The 9,521-nt window shown below is 51.7% G+C and overlaps 1 protein-coding gene across 5 annotated transcripts in view; it reads right to left on the reverse strand.

Annotated features, from left to right (window-relative positions):
• The window catches only part of ALDH3B1 (aldehyde dehydrogenase 3 family member B1), a 28,041-nt gene extending 22,966 nt beyond the window's left edge, over positions 1 to 5,075 (reverse strand). For 2 of the 5 annotated variants that reach the window (XM_027856091.1, XM_027856090.1), the window contains exons 1-2: positions 4,914 to 5,075; positions 4,377 to 4,586 (exon numbers count right to left, since the gene is read on the reverse strand). The gene's annotated coding sequence lies outside the window, so the exon portion shown is untranslated. Of the gene's footprint in view, positions 1 to 221; positions 398 to 4,376; positions 4,587 to 4,913 lie in introns of those variants that run through there. The other 3 variants (XM_027856092.1, XM_027856088.1, XM_027856094.1) reach the window with 2 other exon arrangements.
• Between the last annotated feature and the right edge of the window lie 4,446 nt (positions 5,076 to 9,521).

Consider the following 9,521-nt stretch of genomic DNA (forward strand, 5'->3'; position numbering starts at 1 on the left):
AAAAGTCAGGCGCCGGGGATGGGGATGTGAGAGTGTTTGCCTCCCGGCTCAGCCAGGACTGAGTTGGGCCACCCTCCACCCACACACACCCCTTGTGCAGAAAGTAGAGCCCCACCCGGCTCCTCTGGGGCGGACTGAAGTCCACTTCCTGCCTGCTCCTTGTCAGGGCACCCAGCTGCAGGACGAGGGGTAGGCCGGGGGCAGTCCCGAGGACACCATACCTGAAGGTGTGGCCTAGTTGACTCCAGTTTGTGTCCCCTCTACCTGTCGCTCTGGAGGCCAGCTCTCACACAAACCTTCATGATCTGCTTTGGAAATTCTGCTAGTAGTCAGCCCAGCCCTTGGGAGGCGGGGACATGGCTCTCCCCACTCCCCCCCCCAGGCCAGTGAGGAAGACTCTGGGCTGGGCCCACTGTGACCATCCCAGCTGGGAGACCCTAGACGTGGGCGTGGCTAAGATTTCTGCCTGTGCCCTTGTCTTTAGATCCAGCTGGTTCCTGAGGCGGCCCCTTCTTGACCGGCGAGCACATGGCTAAAGGAGGAACACTGTGTGTCTGGGTCATCTTCTAGCACCGGCCTGTTCTGGGGGTAGTGGTCTGTGCTTGGCTGGGGTCCAGTTCCAGGCAGCAGCTTCAGTCTGTCTTGTCTCCCCCAGGCCTGGTAGCCTGGGTGTCAGAGCCTGGGCCTTGTGCCAGGCTGTTACCCTGGTCACAGTAATTATGCCCAGGTCAGGGCCAGACTGGGCTCTCTTACATCACGGGCAAGTCCTTGGGGAGCTCCCAGCCAGATCCCCTGTGGGCCCTCCTATAGAGAGCTGGCATATCTCCCCCCCCAACCCATTTCCAGGGGACTCTGTGGTTCATACGGCAGATGGCCCCCCTGCAAACCTGATTTCCTCTAGGGCCACAGGCAGAGCGACTGGGGAGCCAGTTGTCTTGGGAAGGTTCACAGGTTCTCCTTTCCCTGTCTGGCTCTGACCACCTCTGATAAGGGGAAATAATGGAGGCATCCCTGAAGCCCCCAGGGTGGATTTCCTGAACATACATAATCAGCTCCAGGCTGACCACACAGCCTGAGGCTCGCTCCAGCATCCAAGGCCCTCCACAATCCAGCTCCAAATGAACCAGTTAAGCCCGCTAAACTGGAGGTGGCCCCCATTCCAATCCCAGGCCTAAACCTCAGGGTTCCCTGGGCTCCTGTGGCATCCCAATCAGGCCTCATCCCAGAGGAGGGCTTTCAGTTCACCTCACCTTGCTGCCCACCCGGGGAGGCAAAGCAGTCGGGTCTCTCCTCTACGGAGCACACAGAACAGGACTTCATAGCCTCAGGAAGGATTGACGAGAGATCTGTTCTCAGAGGCTGAGGTGAAGAGGGGCCGCTCTCCCCAAGGTGGGGCGCTGCCCGAGCAAACACAGAGACAGGGATGGCCATCTGTCTGGTTTTGTCGGGACAAAGTTGGGGGAGTACTGGAAAGCAAGCCAGTCCAACCATCATCTATCAAGCTTCACTCACTTGGAGAAATGGGTCTTGCATGGGCTGGGGAGGGCCTTCAACGCCGAGCCTAGAGTCAGTGTTTTCCACTAGAGGCAGTAGGGAGCCCTGGCTGGAGGGGAGGCACGGATGTCCAGGGCTTCCTTCAAGTCCCAGCTAAAATTCCACCTCCCAGAGGGACCTTCCTCTTGTGGTTGGCTCACAGTAGGTGCTTAATCATTTTGACTGATTGGAGCTGGAGGCCGGATCAGTCGGGAGGCTATAATGATAGTGTAGGCTAGAAGAGATAGGGGCTGCACCTTCCCTCTCCTTCCAGCCCATCCCTGCCCCCCCAGGCTGCCACGTCCTCCTAGAAGCCTGCCTTGACTGCTGTCCAGAGATCACAGCCACTCACAAGGTGGGGGAGGGGCTTAGCATCCCAGCTCTTCCCATTTTACTCATCTGTTTTGCCTGAGGCCCCGTCCTATCACCGCCCCCACGTACAAACACTGGGCTCCCTGAAGGCCAGGCCTGGCTCAAGCTCATCCTTGTCTCCCCAAGGCACTTGGCACCTGCCCAGCCTCCAGATTAAATCTGGGGAACCCTGGAGTGACCGCGAATTCCCAGCCCCCGCCTTTCCCAGGTCAGCCCCTCCTGCCTAGGGCCCAATGCTCCAGTGAGTGACCAGGGTTCAGGACCTGAGCTCCGTGACAGCATCAGGGCATTTAAAGCTGGAAGGTCCATTCTCCCATTTCACAGAGGGGAAACTGAGGCCAAAGAAGCGAAAGGAATTTGCCTAGGGTCCCCTGACCCCCAAATGCAGAGTGCTTTCCACTATAATTAACTATATGTATAGGCCTCAGTTTCCTTGTCTGTAAAAGGAAGGCTTTAATAACAACTGACATTTACAAAGCACAGCAATAACCCTTCAGGATCATGAATACTATAGCCACGATTAGCTCCATTTTGCAGATGGGGGAACTGAGGCTCAGATCCTTAAAAGGCCACACAGCTGGTAAGCCTCAGAAGCAGGATTTGAACCCTGATCTTCTGTCCTGCTATCCCTGCTGCCTCTAAAAAGTCATGCCATGGGCCAGTTAGGTGGTGCAGTAGATAGAGCACCAGCCTTGGATTCAGGAGGACCTGAGTTCAAATCCAGCCTCAGACACATAATACTTACTAGCTGTGTGATTCTGGGCAAGTCACTTAACCCCATTGCCTAACCAAAAATAAAATAATAATAATAATAATGAAAAGTCATGCCTTTAGATGTCCCTGGTCCTTCTGTTGGGGTCCCAAAGGAGGGGCTGGGGATATAGGAGGGCCTCCTGCCCACCACCATGAGGCCATCTCTGGAGATGCCCCTGGAGAGATGGAGCCCACTGCGGCTGCTGCCTTGGGCTGGGCCTGGGCTCCACTTTTCACCTCTGGCTCAGGGAAGGTTTTGCTAAGCCAGAGCTTGGCTCCTGGATAGCGGGTCCAGGCTGGAAAGAGCCCTAAGCCCCTTGGCATGGCAGGTCAGCAGAGGCTCCAGAGTGTCCTCTGAAAATTCTCATATCCTCAGTGTCCTTGCACACCGTGGGTGCTAAATAAATGCTCGCTAAAGCTGGTGGAAGCCTCGGAGCTCCAGGTTTGCCCCCTCGAGCTCCAGATCATGTCCTGCCTGTCTGGGGCTATGGGACGGGGATTTAGTCCTGGCTTGGGAGCCAGTGGACCTCGGTTCAAAACCAGCCCTTCTCCTAGACTGTCTCCTTTTCTTGGCTTCCAAGGCATTGTTCTCTCGGCTCCCTCCTACCAGCCTGACCTGACCACTCCTTAGGCTGTGGTGCTGGCTCTTCAGACTGTCTTTGACCTTCTAAGTACAGGCGTCCCACAGCTCTGTCCTGGGTCTCTCTCCTTTCCTCCCGTGCCTTCTCTCAGTGATCACATCAGCTCCCAGGAGTCTCATTATCCTCTCTATGCAAATGACTTCTGATTTCTCTCTGGAGCCATAAAATCCACATCATCTTCTACCCATCAGCCATCTCTGACTGGACATCCCTGGGCATCTCCAACTCAACATGGCCAAAGTGGAATCGACTCCCCTACCCCAGTCCTTCCCTCTTCTAAACTTCTCTCCGCCCAGGCCCCAGACTGGCGGTCAGCCTCGTCTCCTCACTAACCCCTTATCCAGTCAGTCGCCAATTCTCCTTCTCTCATACCAGTGCTCCTCTGTCTGTTCGCATGCCCCAGTGCCCCTCACCTGGACCATTGCAATGGCTCTCTCACGAATCTCCCAGCCTGCAGACTCTCCCCTCCCCAATCCAGCCTCCGGGCAGCTGCCCAAGGGATCTTGCCACATCCCTGGCGGACAATAACATTTCTTTACTCAGAAATTTTAGGTGAATTCTGGTTGCCCCAGATGAAACACGCAAACTTGGAGGTTGTTTAAAGCCCTCCGGGGGTGGTCCCCGCTTAACTTTCTTGGTTCATTTAATGACTCCCCCTGACCCACTCCCTGATCATCAGACACGCTTGCTGACTGTTCCCCACAACCCACTTCTGCCTTTGACTATGTGGTTCCCCTGCCAGAAATAGATTCCTTAGATTCCTTCCTCATCTTTGGCTCTCCGAATCGGGATCCAAAACCTAGCTCATGTGCCAGGCCCTGGAGGGGACAATTCCTCATCCCCTAATTGTTAACACTTTCTCCTCTTTGAAGGTACTTTTTGAATTAGTTATCTATATACGTGCCCTTTCCTCCAGTGGATGGTAAGGTCCTTGAGGGCAGGGGTGACTTCATTTTTTGACTTTGTGTCCTCAGCACCTAGTATGGTGCCCAGCACATAGTAGGCCTTTGAGCAATTTGTTCAGTAGAATTGAGCTGTATCATTTCTTAGCTGTGTGATTTTGGGGAAGTCTCTTACCGTTTCAGTGCCTCAGTTTCTTCTTATGTCAGATGGGGCTAATGTCCCTTGCACCACCTGCCTTCCAGGGTTATGAGGAAAGCTTTAGCAAACCTTCAAGCGGGAAAAGAGGGAGCTGTTATTTGGTGGTGGAAGGTCAGGTTCCGGTGCTCGATCCTTGTCAGACATGTTCATCTGCAGAGTGTGGCGCTTCTGGATGGCATCCTGGGGCTGCAGGGATCAGAAAGGGAGAGGTGAGCTCTGGTGCCCTCCCAGGAGACAGCACCCCACCCCTCAGCGTCCCTCCCCCACAACTTGTTGGAAGCCAAAACAAAGAAAGAAGATTTCCCTGAGCAGTTGCTGAGGATAGACAGGAGAGAGATAGGGTTACAAATGGGTGGGGCAGAGAAGCGCATCTTTCCTTCTCTCCGCCCTCCAGCTGGAACCCACTGCAACCTGCCTTGCCCCTATGCCACCCGCTGCCCCCATGCCACCCACCCTGGCCTGGGGTTTCTTGGATGACCCTCACCCCCGGGTTTGCAGGCTCTTTCTACTTACGTAGCCAGTTCCTCCTGGGCATCATCTTCTGGAAATGTACCCATCCCTGCACCCGGGAAAGGTCCCAGGAGAAAGGTGGAGGTGCTCACCCACCTTGGGTGCAATGGGGAGAGCAGGCAGTTCTCTTCATCTTCTCTGACAGACCCACAACTCTGAAGCTGCCAGCCTGTCACGTGAGCCCAGCATGTGACAGAACTCCATCCTTGCCACCTGGAGAGGAGCCAGATGGAGACAGAAGGAGGGGTTGGGCCAGGGAGAAAGGTACCTGACAGCTCCCTGGCGTGGTGGCTCCTTCCTCCTCCCCAGAAGGTTCAGTTTTCCTGCTGTTGCAAGGGCTGCTAGGCCACGTGATGGAGCCCACGGGCCAGAGGATGCCTGGGGCCCAGCCACACCTGACCAGGGGACAGAACTTGTTGATGGCATTTCTGAGAGCCTTCTCTTTCTGGGCAACCCTCTTCCCAGTGTGGTGGTTATAGGGATGGGCGTGGAAGGAAGAGGTCTGGGTTCAAGTTTGGCCTGAGATAGGATCCTAGGACTACAGATGTAAAGTATCTTGGAGGCCATCTAATCTGACTCCCTTATTTTACAAGTAAAGAAGCAGAGTCTCTTAGACTTCAGTCAAGTGACTGGCCTAAGGTCGCACAGGTCATCAAAGGCAGAGCCAAGCTCCTCCCCAGGAGTCCTGACTCCAAACAAAGCCTCCTACACACACTGGCCACATGGCCAGTGGCATACACGTGGACCTTTCTGAGCCTCGGCCGGGATTGTTGATTGGAACCATTCTCTGACCCTCATTCTCATGGAAAGGGCCTCGACAGCTGCCGACATAGCCAAACATGGGAGGGGGAGACCCGTGGCATCCTGCCAGATTCTGAGTGTGGCTCAGAATCTCTCCTGGATCTCTAGAAACTCATCTTCCTGCAGGTCACATCAACTCTGAAACTGCCACATGTTTGGTGCTCCCTGCCCCACCCCCGCCCACCCCTCCTTCTGACTGGAGAGGGCAGAGCGCCTCCTAGCTCCTCCACCATTTAAGGAGGGCTGGAGAGAGCTCACTTCATCACCTGCCCTTGACCCTGCCTCCAGGTACCCTTTCCTTTTCATCTTCCCTCATTAGATTGAAAGCTCTTTGAGGGCAGGAACCAGCTTTTGCTTTTTTTTTTTTTTTTTTTGTATCCCCTGAGATTAGCAAGGACCTGGCACACAGAAGGCACTTAATACATGTTTATTGACTGATTCCTGGCTCAGCTACCTATTAGCTATGTGACTAGGACCATGAATCACTTAGCCTCTGTGGTCCTCAGTTTCTTTATCTGTAAAATGAATCAGCTGGACTATATATTTTTCTAAGGTTGCTTGATAAGCCCTTGCTTATCATGCATTTGCGAGTTACCCAAGGTCACACAGCAGGAGTGATACCAGCAGAGCCAGAGGGGCAGCCCTGCTGTCCTTCCAGCCCAGGGCAGACACCACAGTGCCTCTGGCAGGTGGGGTCCCCACTCCTGGGCAGAACTGCTCTGCTCCCTTTGGGGCTTCTAGGGGCTTGGACCTAGGGCCATCCTAAACCTGCCACATGAGGCCAGGAGGTGACTTGGTTGCATCCCAACCGTTCTTCCAGGGCCTGGATGGTCTCCCAGAGTGTGCAGTAAGGTAAAAGCACTCTGCTCAAGGATTCTGTTCTCCCCCGCCACACACACACACCTTGTCTGTCTGGCTGGAAAGCTTGGCTCTTCACCAAAGACATTTGAGTATGGGAGCCCCTCCCTTAATGCCAGGAGAACTGCCCAAAGGCTGGGGGAGGGGGGCCTGACCAGTGCTTCTCCTGGCAGAACCTTCCTTTCCCCACCCAGCTCAGACCCAACCTCGCCACAGTCCTTTCAAATGGTAAAGCCCTTTACAAACAAACGTTCCTTGAGGGGGGACAGCTCGGAGAAGGTCAGGTGTTTTGATGACCATTGTGTAGATGAGGAAACTGAAATCACAGCTCTCCTCCCTTTCTGTGAGGAGCCTCTCCCAGTCCTTCCTAATCTCTCTCCGCCTTGGATCCTCTCCAATTCAAGCTGTCTGTATTTGTTTGTCCAGCGTTCCCATGTTGTCTCCCGCATTAGACTGACCTTGAAGACAGGCATTGGGTTTTGCCTTTTTTTGTATCTTTAGTACTTACCACAGTGCCTGGCCTGTAGTGAGTGCTTGCTTAATTAATGTTTATTGACTGATTGAGGCTCAGAGGGAACAGCTGATCTTCCTGTGGTCACACAGCTAGTCAGTGTCAGAGGAAGACGCAGATAGTTCTTCCCAGCACCAAGGCCCGCACTAAGCAAAGCAGCTGGTCCACCAGGACCGAGCGGATAGACATCTCCGGTTGGCCGTCCCAGAGACATCTCAGTCTACGTGGCCGAAACAGACCCTCGTGTCTTTTCCCCCAAGTCTTCCTCTCTTCTAAACTCCCCTATTTCTGTGGAGGGCACTGCCACCCTTCTGGCAACTCAGACTCCCAACCTTGGCTTCATCTTTTACTCATCACTTTCACTCACCCCACACATCTGGTCAGTTGCCAAATTTGTCACCTCTACCTTCCGGCCTCTCTCATATCGAATCCCTTTGCTTCACTCAGATAGCCACCGCCCTCATTCAGGTCTTTGTCCCCACACCTGGACTATGGAAATCACTTTCTTAGTCAGCGAGCAAACATTTATCAGGAGCTTACTATTGGGGGCCATTGCTGCTGCCCAGAAGCCAGCAAATCCCTGTCTGTTTACTGTCACCACTACTCCCTCACTCTGGCCCCAGAAGACTCAGTCATGGATAAAAATGAGCTGGTGCACAGACCAAAGGGGCTGAACCAGCTGAGACTTAGGTTGATATGGCAGCCTGCAAGAGATCTGTAACTGAGGGCAGGGCTGAATTAGCCAGCAGAGGGAGGAAGCTTCTCTCTGGTGCTGTAAACAATGTCATTGGGGCCCTGGGGTCAGTTTAGAAGGTCATTTCAAGGACCGAGCAAAAACAGAAGGTGCTGAGCAAATGAACTGAGGCTGCAGAGAGAAAATCGAAACCAACCAGAGAGATATCTGCCACGACATGTCCTGCTCTCTCTGGGCGAAGCTTTTGATCCCTAAGGCTTCTCAAGCAGAAAGCAAAGCTTTCGATTTGAAAATGAAAGGAGACCACTTCTGTTATTTGGCTGAGATTGCTGCTGGTGATAACTATTCAATGGATGAATCCCAACAAGACATCAAGAAGTATCTAAAATCAGTCAAAAGGAGATGCAACCCAGGCTTCTTGTAAGATTGGGTCTGAACCTGAATGGCAGTGTTCTGCCAGGAGATCCTGAACTCTCCAGAGAAAGCCTGCTCCCCGTTCAAAGGCAGAGATGAAACCGTCGTGGAACTGGACACGTTAAGTGATGAGTCCTAGAAAGCCAGTACGCTAATGATGTACTGACTGAAAGACAATCTGACTGTGTGGGCATTGGACATCCAAAGAGGTGTGGTAGAAGGAGGGGAGCCATTAGCTGGCTTTCCAACCTTAGTCAGCCTCATTCTAAAACGGGTTGTGGTAGACCATTTCTCATGTATGCTTTCTCACAAAGAGTTTGTGTTTATGATTTAGGACAGGTCTCGGTGACTTTTATTTGGATTTCTAGATTTCCCACGTGGTTTTATATTTAATATTAGGGGAGAAAAGCTAGTTAACATTTGCAGTTTTCAGTTTTCATCTGAAGTGATCAGTATCGGGATATGGAATTTTTGTACACTTTTGACATGTTTGGCGTAACAGTTGTGCTACAGGGTGATTTCACAATGCCGGGGTTAAAAGAGCTTCCGTGGCTAAGCAAAAACAAAACAAAACTTGACTATATAAACATGACAAAAGCTTGTCATGGTTGGGGGGAGAGGGGGAGGAGACATTGATTCCAGCCACAGGTGCAGTTATTGTGGTTACTTTAGGGTAGGAGTACTCATGGCCAGTGTCCCTGAGGTGTGATGGTCCCTCCATGAGTGTCTGTGGCATACATAATCTCAACATGTGCACTTTATGAGATTGCAGCTGCAAAAGTGTTCCTTAAGATAAAGTTTTAGCCCAGGTAATTTACTCTGAAAAAGGGCAGAAATAGTTCACATTCCATTAGCTGTACTCTTTCATTATTTTTGCTATCCTTATTTTTTAGGCTGTTTAGGCTGATGTAAATTGGATAATTTTGAGTACATTAAGTTAAAAAGGTTTTGTAGAAATAAAACCTAAATGGCCAAGCTTTGAAGGAAAGCAGAAATTGGGGGGAAATTTTATAGACGGTTTCTTGGATATAGGTCTCATATCTCAAATATATGTGGAACTTTGCCAAATTTGTAAGAATATAAGTCATTCTCCAGATGATAAAGGGTCAAAGAATATGAACAGGCAATTTTTTGATGAAGAAATCAAAGTTATATGTAATCATATGAAAAATGCTCTAAATCATTATTGATTAGAGAAATACAAATTAAAGCAACTTTGAGAGATCATCTCACAACTATCAGATTGGCTAAAATGAGAGCAGGGGAAAATGACAAATTCAAGAGGAGATGTGGAAAAATTGGGACACATTCACTGTTGGTGGAATTGTGAACT

The sequence above is a fragment of the Vombatus ursinus genome, unplaced genomic scaffold (assembly GCF_900497805.2).
Source record: "Vombatus ursinus unplaced genomic scaffold, bare-nosed wombat genome assembly UNPS02011369.1, whole genome shotgun sequence".
NCBI classification, from domain to species: domain Eukaryota; kingdom Metazoa; phylum Chordata; class Mammalia; order Diprotodontia; family Vombatidae; genus Vombatus; species Vombatus ursinus.